The sequence below is a fragment of the Paroedura picta genome, chromosome 2, assembly GCF_049243985.1.
Source record: "Paroedura picta isolate Pp20150507F chromosome 2, Ppicta_v3.0, whole genome shotgun sequence".
In the NCBI taxonomy this organism is placed as follows: Eukaryota; Metazoa; Chordata; class Lepidosauria; order Squamata; family Gekkonidae; genus Paroedura; species Paroedura picta.
In genome coordinates, this window is record NC_135370.1 from 112,072,577 (window position 1) to 112,086,130 (window position 13,554).

The 13,554-nt window shown below is 43.2% G+C and overlaps 1 protein-coding gene across 5 annotated transcripts in view; it reads left to right on the forward strand.

Annotated features, from left to right (window-relative positions):
- ANO1 (anoctamin 1) overlaps nucleotides 1-13,554 on the forward strand; it is a 188,621-nt gene that overhangs the window by 49,429 nt on the left and 125,638 nt on the right. The window lies entirely within an intron of this gene.

Below are 13,554 nucleotides of genomic sequence, written 5' to 3' on the forward strand. Positions count from 1 at the left end.
AAAGAGATGGAGATTTGCTGCCAGACAGACTAGAGTCAGCAGCTCCGTGTGTGTATGTACACACAAACTATGATTTGAGAGGTACCTCACCCTTCCATCTGTCATCGCCATGGCTAGGCCATATGAAGTGAAGACAGACAAATGTGGATGGAAAAGATGACAGCAGCTTGGTTATGGGAACCCCTAGGCATGGGAGGTATCTCTGGAACAAACTGTAAACTGAGAGAGAAGATGTAGCTGATTAGATGGAGTCAAAAGTAGGGGGGAAAGAGATATGTAGCAGTTTGAAGAAATAAAGGGAAGAACTGTCAGTGGTCACTTTTGGAGTAGGCAGGAGAAATTGAGAATGCCAGGAAAAGAACATTGACAGGAATTACGGTTCAGTCACATGGAAATTTGTATATGGAAGCAATGTAAGTACACCTAATATAATGATCTACTGAAGTCTTCATCACATAGCACCTTGTTTAAAATACATTCAGTGTTTTGGGGTAAGAATACTATACATCCTCACTGAAGAGGCTTCTTTTCCAGCATATGCTACTAACTTCCCTCCTTTCATGACAGGCACAAACTTCGCTCCTTGTGCTCCTTCTTCACCCTCTTTCTCTTCCCCTTTCATGCAGGCACCTGGGCAAGGTAGGGTTTGTTGCTTCCCCTCAAATCAGGAGTGTAAGCCATGGTTTAGTTCTTGTTTATAATCTTGGTTTGCAAGAAGAAACAAATACAAATTAACAAAAACAAATTACCCTATATACTCCTGTATAAGCCTAGTTTTTCAGCACCTTTTTCCACACTGAAAAAGGCCTCCTTGACTTATATGCGGGTATATACTGTAATTGAAATAAAAGCCTGCTCCAGCTAGCCAATCATTGAATTGCCTTTTGCTTGTGTACTGCAAGCTGAGCTTGTTCTGGCAGCTTGTAGGACATCAACGGTTTAACTGAGGTACTCTGATCTTTTTTTTCCTTTTGCCTTCACTTCTTCCTCTTCTTAGTCACTTCTTCCAAACTATTCTTTTGGTTGCTGTGGGTGGGGTGGGTTTTGGGGTGTTTTGGGATTTACTGTTTCTTTCTCCTAGTGTTTCTTCCTTCTTTTATCTGAGGGGCAGTATTGTTTGCCTTTTCTTCTTGGGGTTGTGTTTCTTTTAAACGTTGTTCTTTACAGTTCTTTCTTTCAGTGTTCAGTTTTACAGTTCTTTATTTCAGTGTTTTGTTCTGGGGGGGGCACTGTAGTTGTAGTTAGAATTGTCCATTCTCCCAGTTTGGTAGCTGTTGTACTAGTTGTAGTAGGTTGCCAACTTCAGGTACTGTTGTTCTGCTCCGGTTTGCTGGCCTGGGGGACACTGTTTGTCCCCCAGAGCTGTTCTCACAGAGCAGTTCTGTCAGTGTTCTCTCAGGGTGTCTGACATCAAGAGAGGAAGGGAAGGCAATTGTAAGCCACTTTGAGTCTCCTTTGGTTAGTGAAAAGCAGGATACAAAAAAACAGCAGCTATTCATCATCTTGACTTTTCTGTATTTGTTGGGGGGGGAGGCTGGATGGGAGAGCCTGTGATGATGGAGCATTCCCCACCCTCGGCTTATATGCGAGTCAGCTTATATGCGATTATATATGGTAAGTATTTGGACATCAGGGCGGTGCTCAACAAAAATATAAAATACAATCATTAAAATGAGGTAAAATTTAAACTTAAAATTGATTTAAAATAATCAACACAGGTAATTAAAAATATCGGTAACAGCAACCCTTTTTCAGGACAGCTGGTGATGTTCTCCCCAAAGCAAAACATAGGTTGTTTTCCACCAATCACTTAGCACATATATAATATTGAAAGAAAGAATGAGACTGCAAGATGGAGCTCTTCCGCCAGGTCTTTGGTTGAAGCCAGGGTGGGTTAGATCTGGGCCTCTTGCTGGTAAGCCAGGTTATCAGGCACCCCTGCAATTGCCCCCAAAGTGTTGTGCCATAATGTGTCCGTTATATTGGAGGGGGATCTTTTGTTGCCTGGGGGGTTGGGTTTTAATAGAGATTTTATTATTGTTTCAGGGGGATTTTAATATATATTTATTATTGTAACCCAGTATGAACCATGTTATGGGAGTGGTGGGATATAAATAAAATAAGACAGACAGGTTGACTGACTGACTGACTGACTGACTTTAGGAGGATTTTCACTGATTAGATGTTGTACTATTGCACACTATACTTCATCTCTGTGCACTGATTTAGCCTATACCTGTATCAGTACAGATTGATAGTCAGTTGACCAATGAATTTGCAGCGATTCATGATACCTCTGCTGTAGCATGCACTCAACATGCAACACAGTGTTAGATTAACTATAGTGCTGGCATATGTTGGTGTACAAGTTTCTTTTACATTTCACCATTTCTCTTATGACTTCTGCTGCATCAGGCAGTACAGATCCAGCTCACTTAGCCTTGCAAACACGGAATTCACTAGTTGCAAAAATATGTATTAGCTTCTTGTCTGTAAGATATCAACAGCCTGAAAGGGTTAGAATTGAACCAAAATTTTCAAATTCACTATTTGGTCTTTAAAAAGTGATATTTATTCACCATGAGAGAACAAGCTGTTTACAAGCATGATACAAATATAAATAAAGCAAGTCTGGAAGCTGTTGAATGTAAACGTCAAAGGATTCAATTTATACAAACAATTTAATATTTTTCCATACTTTTCAATCTGTGATTTAGAAAAAAACATGCAGTGTAAGTTAATAAAATTGTTATAAAAACACCATTGGCACACATTTTAGATTGATCCCATGTATTTTGTTCAACCAGAAATGAAGTTCTGTGCTTTTCATATTATGTCTCAGTGTACTATATAATCATGGTATCAGTAACAGTTTGGCACACCATGAAAGGAAAGGGAACAATTGCACAGGATGTCATCTGATCACTTTCTGGTCTGTCTTCATTTCATTATAGCTGTTCTTCAAAAACCGTACCATAGTGGGAACATGCACCAGCCTTGAACTGCCAGCTCTAATTCTCATGCTAAAGAGATTCTAGGAGGACAGTTATTAGTTTATTGATTAATTTAAAAATATTTGTATCCTACATTATTTACTGGTAAAGTATCCTGAGATGGTATAATAATAACATTTCAGAATAATGTATAAAACATCACTAAAATTTTCTCTAACTCTCCGCTTGCTTAAATAATAGTTACCTGATATTCTCCAAAAGGCACTTTAAAAAGTAATCAAATCAGTTAAGAATAATGAACATTAAAGGAGCTAATGTAAATAAATGAATGAATGAATAAATAAAAGGCAGTCAACACTAACAGCTCAAAAAGCATAACAGAAATTATAATATAGAAGGATACAACAATTGCTTCAGGATGCTGATAGAAAGAGAAATGTGTATATGTACAGTCCATAAAAAGCAGATACTGCCATTATGACATAACATTCCAGGCCAAATTTGTAAAGTTTTTTTCCTTTGATGGGTAGAATTCAAAACAAGTCGAGACTAACAGTGGATGGACTTGTTTCTCCATGACACAGGCCAGAGATGGAAGAGGAATTATCCAAATGTTTTGTGACTTCATTCATTCATTCATTCATTCATTCATTCATTCATTCATTCATTCATTCATTCATTACATTTCTATACTGTCCTCCCCTGAGGCTCAGGCCAGTTACATAAAATGTATGGATAATACAGTGTAAAGCATTCCTCAAGGGGTAGTTCTTTCCTCCATGCCATTAAACATCTGTATGCACCCCCTTGTTTAGCTGGTTTAGAGTTCTGGACTCAGATGTCATCTTCTGCTGATAACACCCAGCTGTATCTGCTGATGGGCAGCTGCCTGAACCTGGCCCCTTCACAACTGGACTTTAAAGTCCTTAATGGTCTGGGACCTATTTAATTTTGCATTTTACTAGAATTTACTAATTGTTAATAATTTTATTAATATTCTGGTTTATTAGTGTTAGCCACCCTGAGCCAATTGTGGGATAGGGAGCCTATACATCAAATGAATAGTTCCTAATAAAAGTTAGGAGAGCCAGCTTGGTGTAGTGGTTAGCTTCTAATCTGGCAAGATGGGTTTGATTCCCGACTCCTCCACAAGCAACCAGCTTGGCGACCTTGGACTCGCCATAGCACTGATAAAGCTGTTCTGACCGAGCAGTGATATCAGGGCTTTCTCAGCCTCACCTACCTCACGGGGTGCCTGATGTGGGGAGAGTAAGGGAAGGCAACCGTAAGCCACTTTGAGACACCTTCTGGTAGAGAAAAGCAAGGTATAGAAACAACTCTTCTCCTAGACCTGTCATGAAGGCATAAATTTACAGTAGATGTTGATTATTTTTCTCTTTGTGCTTATCTCTTCTCTCAATGGTATGCTGCCATAGAAGACAGCTTTCGGGAAAGGAAAACGGTTACTGTTGGTGCGTGCTAAAGAAACAAGAACCAGGAAATGCCCCTTCTTCTTTAATCATAGTGATACTAAGTTAATGTTATAGAATGATTGGATTCGCCTGGCAGTCATCCATAACTTGTGTTTCATGGGAAAAAAGCTTTTGAAAAACAATCTGTGCATGTCTAATCTGGACTTGATCTTCTCAAGTTAGAATTGCTGCTCAAGATTACTACAACCATCTTATTTTTCATGCAGTGTTCAGGAGTGAAGAAACTGTATTATTTTGAGCATTGAGTGCTCAGAAGAACTTGAAAATGCTGGGAAGGGCTTCAAAAATGTACTTTCAATCTAAGTACATAATAAAAAGAACATACAAGGGATACTGAGAAGAAGACGACAACAGTATAAGATGGCCAGACAGTATAAGGTGGCCTTTGGCAGGACAGTCCCGCCTTTGGGGCATTTGCCCCGCATCCCGCAGCATTTTCTAATTGTCCCACGGTGTTCTCCCAATTTTTTTAAATGTAATTTTGTAATTTTTGTTTATTTTTTTGACCATGCACCGCGTGGCAGCCCAGCAGGCAGCCCAGCAGGCAGCCCAGAAGGCAGCCTGGGCTCAGGAAGCCCCCATGCAGGCACCCGGGCAGGAGGCCCCTGCACAGGCACCTGGGCTCCGGGGCAGGGCTTCCTGGCCGGCTCTGCTGCCACCTGCTTGGATGGCCTTTTCCTCCGCGCCTTCCTGTCTCCTCCTGGACCCATCCGCTGGGCTCTTCCTGGGTTGTGTCCCGCCTTGTGGCCCCAGATTTCTGGTCACTTTACAACAGTATTGTGTCAGGTGTGGGGTATGGAATGGAGCCGGGCTAGGATGGTCTAACTATTCTACAGCCACATGGCCCAGGCCCAACATAGGCCCCGCTGACACCCAGGGCAAAAAAGGGAGCACAGATTTTGCCATGAGGCAAATGTGGACCTGAGTCAGACCAGGAATAGCCCCGGACCGGTGCCGATGTCATACAGAAGCAGAAATTTGGCTCACAACTGGATAGGCAGTGAATCGGGCCGAATTCCTTGTGTGGAAAAGGTTCTTGTGAAGTATTTCAGACTTCTGTATTTGATCAACAACTATATAATCTATTAATTACACAAATGTTGGAATTTGAATTACAATAGTGTTCACTGGAATTATCCAAATATTACATTCATTGGAAACTGGGCTGTTACTTTATATAGCATGAGTAGGTATTAGCATTCACTGTCTTTTCTTTGATTAAGAACAGACGTGTTTTAAGGTTTCTTGCCCATTGTGTTGATACTGACACTATAAGCTTAGTTGTACACACTGGCAGACAGGGGATTGTTTGAATTGTACAAAATAACTGAGTTTTCTGAACAGGGTTCAAGCCCACTCTTTACACTTATCCCAATTAGCTGCTTGCTTTGATTTGAACTGCATAAATGCAATATTATTTTTTCTTAGATATTATTTTGGCTCATAACTCTGTAAAGCATTATGTACAAGTAGAATCATAGGATCACGGTGTTGGAAGGGGAAATACTGGCCATCTAGTCCAACCCCCTGCTCAATGCAGGATCAGCCTAAAGCATCCAGGATAAGTATCTGTCCAGCTGCTGCTTGAAAACTGTCAGTGAGGGGAGCTCACCACTTCCTTAGGCAATCAATTCTACTGCTGAACCACTCTATCTAGCCACTGTCCACAGTGTTTAAACCCATCATTGCAGGTTCACTGCTGCCAACAGGAACCTTTCCCTGCCATCCTCTAAGTGACAACCTTTCAAATATTGGGAGGTGTGAGTTCTTCAGCTTAAGAACAGCATGAAGCAATAGCCAATCTATTTTTATAAACAAACAGTAGATCTGTATCTACATACAGTCTGGTTTGTTTTAAAAGGTGGAAAGTGTTTTGTAATGTCAGAATGACTGCACTAATGTGCATTTTCAATTGTAGCTTTTAAGAACACCCCAGGCAGTATAACATTAAGTCATTAGTTATAACCATCTGTGATAACAGTCTGGTGTCAGAACAAAGTTTGAGTCAGTTGGCACCTTTAAGTCCAACAAAGTTTTATTCAAGGTATCAGCTTTTGTGTATATGCATACTTCTTCTGATACAGAAAAACAGAATTTCCCCAACCATTACATAAAGGTAGAGGGTGGGCCATAAATTAACATCTGTAAACCACTCGGGGAGCGGTATAAATAAAACAGTAAGGCTAAGGGGGGTGGACTGAATCCAGGATAGGAAACAGGGGCCAACGATTGGACCCTTGGCTCCAGACTGACAAGAATTCCAGCCAGTTGGGTGAGGGGCCAACTGGAAGGCGCAAAGCGAAATGCCTTCTGATTGGGCCCTCACTAGGACAGACCAGAGTTCCATCCAGTCAGGTGGCGCAAAGCGCCACCCGACTCTCCCACCCAGCCCAGCCGGGGGCAATCTGGAGACATCACTGCCAGACTGCTCCTGACCACCACAGGGAGAGGAGATCAGCAGGGCTGCCAAGGGTGATGAAAACAGAGGCTTGGAGCTCAGACAACTGAGAGCACGTGGAGAGAGCTACTGGGGAGAGTTGCTGCTGACCAGATGAAGCTATTGTGAGGACTGGGTGAGGTGATTGCTGGGTAATTGCTGGGAGGATTAAAAAGGGCTGCTCCTCGCCAGAGGCGCAAGCCTTTGGCACAAGCCGAAGGGCGAGAGACAAAGGGCTCTTGACCTGTGGCTCTTAGCCTGGGACTCTTGGACGAGCAATTAGAATCAGTAGATTATATTTCCCTAGTACTTGCACTGCCTAGACATTACAATGGACCTCCAGGACACTCATCCCATCGTCTGCAGTGAGTGTGACATGATTGCCTTCCTCCCAGAAGACAAGATGGACTACAGTTGCCCCAAGTGTAAGCTGGTAAGACTTTTGGAGGAAAGGATTAGGGGATTAGAAAACAGAATTATTACTCTGACCCAAAGTAAGAAAGGGGAGGAGTTCATAGACCAGAGCCCTGCAACTCAGAATAAAGAGAATACAGCCAGTCCTGAAGAGGATAAGGAGATTGACCACACTTGGGAGCCTCTGCAGACAGTTCGAGAAAAGACTCAATGGCGAAGAGCGAGACAGTTCTCGGGGACTTTGGAGCTCCAGAATAGATTTCAGGCCCTTGCAGAGGAGGTGCAAGGGTCAACAAGGGAAGAGGTCCCAAAACAAACTCTAAGACAAAGGGAAGAGGCCACGGGGACAGAAGGAAATGGAGTTGAGAAGAAAAAAAAAGGAGAGTACTGGTAATTGGAGACTCCCTGCTAAGAGGAATGGATCGCCATGTGGCTGGGCCCAACCCCCTAACCCGAGAGGTGTGTTGCTTGCCAGGGGCGAAAATTAAAGATGTTTCAGAACGGCTGCCCAAACTCCTCAAATCTACGGATCACTACCCATTTGTGATGGTCCATGTGGGAACGAATGACATGTCCCTGAATACCATCACTCCTATTAAAAAAGACTATCAAGATCTGGGGAGGAAGCTCAAGCAAATGGGGGCACAAGTGGTATTCTCTCTTCAATCTTGCCTGTCAAGGGAAGAGGAATGCGTCGGGAGAGGAAGATAATGGAGGTGAATCACTGGCTGCGTAGTTGGTGCCGGCAGGAGAGATTTGGTTTCTGGGACCATGGGATAGGCTTTCTTGAGGAAGGCCTACTAGCACCTGATGGACTGCACTTATCGAAACTGGGGAAGAATGTGTTTGGCAGGAACCTGGGGAGATTCATCAGGAGAGCTTTAAACTAAATCCACAAGGGGAAAGAGACGATCAACATAGGGAGTATATGGAAGGAAAACGATCAGGGGCAGCCCAACCGGCAAGGCCAGCTCATAGGGAACCAAAAGTAAAAGGATTCAGATGTCTTTATACTAATGCCCGAAGCATGGGCAATAAAAAGGAAGAGCTGGAACTTCTCATGCTGATGGAAAGGTATGATCTAGTAGGCATCACAGAAACTTGGTGGAATGATTCTCATGACTGGAATGTAATGGTGGATGGATATGAACTGTTCAGAAAAAACAGAATAGATCGAAGAGGTAGAGGAGTGGCACTGTATGTGAGGAAAGGGCTTACCTGTCAGGAAATTCTAGTGAAGGAGAGCATATCTACAGTGGAAAGCATCTGGGTGAAAATAAGCGAGGGGAAAACAAACAGTGTGGTGGTTGGTGTCTCCTACCGACCGCCTGACCAACGAGAGGATGTGGATGCTGCACTTTGTGAGCAGCTTGAGAAAATATCCAAGCGGCAGGACCTTGACATCATGGGTGACTTCAATTTCCCAGATGTGTGCTGGGAAACAAACTCTGCGAAGCATCCTCAGTCATGCAAGTTTCTGACCTGCCTGGCCGACAATTTCATTTATCAAATGGTAGATGAACCCACAAGAGGTTCAGCCATACTGGACTTAGTACTGACCAACAGGCAAGAGTTGGTGGATGAGGTGAAGGAGGTGGGGACCCTAGGGGGAAGTGACCATGTCCTCATAGAATTCCTTTTGAGATGGGGAGCCAAGGAAGCTTGTAGCCAGACGCGGATGTTGGATTTTCGTAGGGCAAACTTTAATAAACTCAGAGACATGATGAGCGTCATACCATGGATGAGAATGCTGGAAGGGAAGGGAGCATGTGAAGGGTGGGCACTACTCAAACAAGAGCTATTGCATGCTCAATCAATTACTATCCCAGAAAGACGAAAACATTGCAGGAGCTCTAAGAAGCCTATTTGGATGAACAGAGAACTTCAAGAGGAACTAAGAAAGAAAAGGAAAATGTTCAGGAAATGGAGGAAAGGACAGAGCTCTAAAGAAGAGTACCTACAGGTTACTAGGCACTGTAGATCAATCATCAGAAAGACCAAAGCTGAGAGTGAGCTAAGATTGGCCAGGGAAGCCCATTGTAACAAGAAAAGATTTTTTCAGTTATGTGAGGAGCAAACGTAAAGTAAAGGAGGCAATAGGCCCACTGTTTGGAGAGCCAGTTTGGTGTAGTGGTTAGGAATGCGGACTTCTAATCTGGCATGCTGGGTTCGATTCTGGGCTTCCCCACATGCTACCAGCTGGGTGACCTTGGGCTCGCCACGGCACTGATAAAACTGTTCTGACCGGGCAGTGATATCAGGGCTCTCTCAGCCTCACCCACCCCACAGGGTGTTGTGGGGAGAGGAATGGGAAGGCGACTGTAAGCCACTTTGGGTAGGGAAAAGCAGCATATAAGAACCAACTCTTCTTCTTCTTTCTTCTGTTGGGTGTGGATGGACAAACTCTAACGGAGGATGCAGAGAAAGCAGAAAGGCTTAATGCCTATTTTACTTCTGTTTTTTTCCACAGGTCAAAGTGTTTAGGCACATCTAGAGATGGCCGTAGACAAAGGATAGTGTCTGGGTGGCAGGTGGATAGAGATAGTTGTCGAGAGGTATTTAGCTGCACTGGATGAGTTCAAATCCCCTAGTCTGGATGAAAAGCACCCGAGAGTGCTCAAAGAACTTTCCAGAGAACTTGCACAGCCCTTGTCCATCATCTTCGGAACCTCTTTAAGGACTGGAGATGTCCTGGAGGACTGGAAGGGAGCAAACGTTATTCCGATCTTCAAAAAAGGGAGGAAGGATGACCCGGGAAACTACAGACCAGTGAGTCTGACCTCTGTTGTGGGGAAGATAATGGAGCAGATATTAAAGGGAGTGATCTGCAAACATCTGGAGGACAATTTGGTGATCCAAGCAAGTCAGCATGGATTTGTCTCCAACAGGTCCTGCCAGACCAACCTGGTTTCCTTTTTTGACCAATTAACAGGTTTGCTGGATCGGGGAAATTCGGTTGATGTCATTTACTTGGATTTTAGTAAAGCTTTTGACAAGGTTCCCCATGATGTTCTGATGGATAAGTTGACGGACTGCAATCTGGATTTTCAGATAGATAAGTGGATAGGGAATTGGTTAGAGAACCGCACTCAAAGAGTTGTTGTCAATGGTGTTTCATCAGACTGGAGAGAGGTGAGTAGCGGGGTACCTCAGGGCTCAGTGCTCGGCCCGGTACTTTTTAACATATTTATGAATGATCTAGATGAGGGGGTGGAGGGACTACTCATCAAGTTTGCAGATGACACCAAATTGGGAGGACTGGCAAATACTCCGGAAGATAGAGACAGAGTTCAACGAGATCTGAACACAATGGGAAAATGGGAAAATGAGAACAAGATGCAATTTAATAAAGATAAGTGTAAAGTTCTGCATCTGGGTCAGAAAAATGAAAAGCATGCCTACTGGATGGGGGATACGCTTCTAGGTAACACTGTATGTGAACGAGACCTTGGGGTACTTGTGGATTGTAAACTAAACATGAGGAGGCAGTGTGATGCAGCGGTAAAAAAGGTGAATGCCATTTTGGGCTGTATCAACAGGGGCATCACATCAAAATCACAAGATGTCATAGTCCCATTGTATACGGCACTGGTCAGACCACACTTGGAGTACTGTGTGCAGTTCTGGAGGCCTCACTTCAAGAAGGACGTAGATAAAATTGAAAGGGTACAGAGGAGAGCGACGAAGATGATCTGGGCCCAAGGGACCAAGCCCTATGAAGATAGGTTGAGGGACTTGGGAATGTTCAGCCTGGAGAAAAGGAGGTTGAGAGGGGACATGATAGCCCTCTTTAAATATTTGAAAGGTTGTCACTTGGAGGAGGGCAGGATGCTGTTTCTGCTGGCTGCAGAGGAGAGGACACGCAGTAATGGTTTTAAACTTCAAGTACAACGATATAGGCTAGATATCAAGAAAAAATTTTTCACAGTCAGAGTTGTTCAGCAGTGGAATAGGCTGCCTAAGGAGGTGGTGAGCTCCCCCTCACTGGCAGTCTTCAAGCAAAGGTTGCATACACACTTTTCTTGGATACTTTAGAATGCTTAGGGCTGATCCTGCGTTGAGCAGGGGGTTGGACTAGATGGCCTGTATGGCCCCTTCCAACTCTATGATTCTATGACAGGATGCACCAGTCCTTTTCACCCTAAGGCTGTCATGTCCAACTGTAAATTGCCTCAGAACACTGACAGAGCTGGTAGGAGGCTGGTGATTGCGCTCCCTCCCCCTCCCTTAAGGCCTGCTGGGAAGGAGCCTTTAACAGCCCCTGACTGAGCGGAGGGAGGCATTTCATAGAATCATAGATTGTTTAAGAGATTCAAGGACCAAAAATTAATAAAATAGAAACACTTCAGTATATTCTCTTGGCCTTGCCAAGGTATCTTTGATTTACTAAGCATGCTGTTAATTTCTTGATTTACTGACAATCATGACAAAGTGTATTCTGTAGGATTTTTTTTAAGTCCTCCATCCAGAATGCAATGCCCCTAAATTGCATTGCTGTGACACACACAAGTTGGATGTGCTTTGACTGCTCCAACCAAGAAGCAGGGGATAAATTCAGGCGTAATTTTTTTTTCTGAACAGGTAGTCAGTGTTGTCATAGCTGTGGATAAATCTGTTTTTCCCAGTATTATCCCTTCTATGATCTGTGTTACTGTCCCATGAAAATTTTATGAATGTGTATTGTATTTATGTCCCTACTTTTCAGGATCCAGTTAATGCTGATAAACAAATTTAAATGACTGTCAATGTTCATTGTTGAGTTTTTCTGCAAATCAATCAAACTACAACCATGCCGAATACTATAGCCTGGGTACTTTTGAACACCTGCTGGAACATGCATGTCACATTCCTTCTGCAATAGGGTTGCCAGACCCCATTCCATCATCATCTCTACCACCCCACTGCCAATCAGCTGGCCAGTGGAGGGGACACCATGAAAAACAGTAAGGCCCAGTCAGTGTTGTAGCAGTGCATCCACATCATTTCCAGCATGACCAGGAAGTGACATCATCTTGTTGGCAATGTTGGGGTGACAGTCTGGCATTTGGACAAAAACTCTACATTAGAAGCCAAGTATACCATAGAGTTTTTGCCCAAGTACCAGATCATTCCTGATGTTGCTGTGTGATGATGTCACTTCTGAGTCATGTTGGAAGTGATGTGGACATGTTACTGGAATGTTGGCTGTGCCTTCCTCCTGCTTCCAATAAGTATCCCACCCCCTGTTCTCTGCTGGTTGCCAAGGAGGGAACTAGCAACACTATTCTGCAGACACTCTATTGGTACTGACCAGTTACCAAGTTTGATTCAAAGTTTGATTATCACCAACAAAAATCTTTAATGGCTGCAGACCCGCATACCTTCAGGCTACCTCTCTGGCTATGCTATGCTGTGATAGCTTAGCTAACTGAAAAAAAATATTCTATTGGGGCCACACCACAAATTGGTAATATTGGCAGCTGCTAGTTCAGGTAAGGTGGCTCCCACCTTGGTACAGCCTGCCTAATAGTCAGGAAGGCTCCTGCATTTCTGTCATTCCGTAGAATTTGCAAATTGGCAATGTCCAAGAGGGCACAGAAGTTTCTCCCTCCCTTGTTTTTAGTCTAATAATAGTCCAGTGAAAATAGGCTATCATGACTGGACCCAGGTCACCAGTGAGTTTTTGGATAAGTGAAGATTTGAGTCTCAAGTCTCAAATGTCCAAATCTGACTCAGATCACTATACCATGGTCACTTGGAAATACATAAATGTTTATATGTTATATAATTATTGGATATCATTTTAAATATTGTAATGTTCTACAGGGAGGCTATCATTCTAGGTATTTTATATGTCAGTTCTTCACTCAGTGTTTGGTTTTGTTTATACTGTTGCTATTTATTAGTGATACTGAGAACAATACATTTTCAGTGCTGTTTTACTAAATCAACCTCATTTAAATTTATTTCATTCTTAACAGGAAATTCGTGCTTCATTTACGTGTGTAGTTTGGCAGAGTCCCTCAGTATCTATATTTTGAGACACACAGTAATTTTCTCCAGTGCTAGTAAGTAGTTAGTTTCAATAAGGAACCTGGCAGAAGCTCACACAAGTGCTCTGGGTAGAGCCCAGGGAAAACGAGGAAAAGCTAACAAGGGAGGTTCTTACAAAGGGGTGGAGAAAGAGACAAAAGATAGGGGAGAAATGCAGATTGAAACAAGACATGTTCCAGCTGGAAGATACTGAGAGAAACAGGAGATGAATGGTTTTTACTCA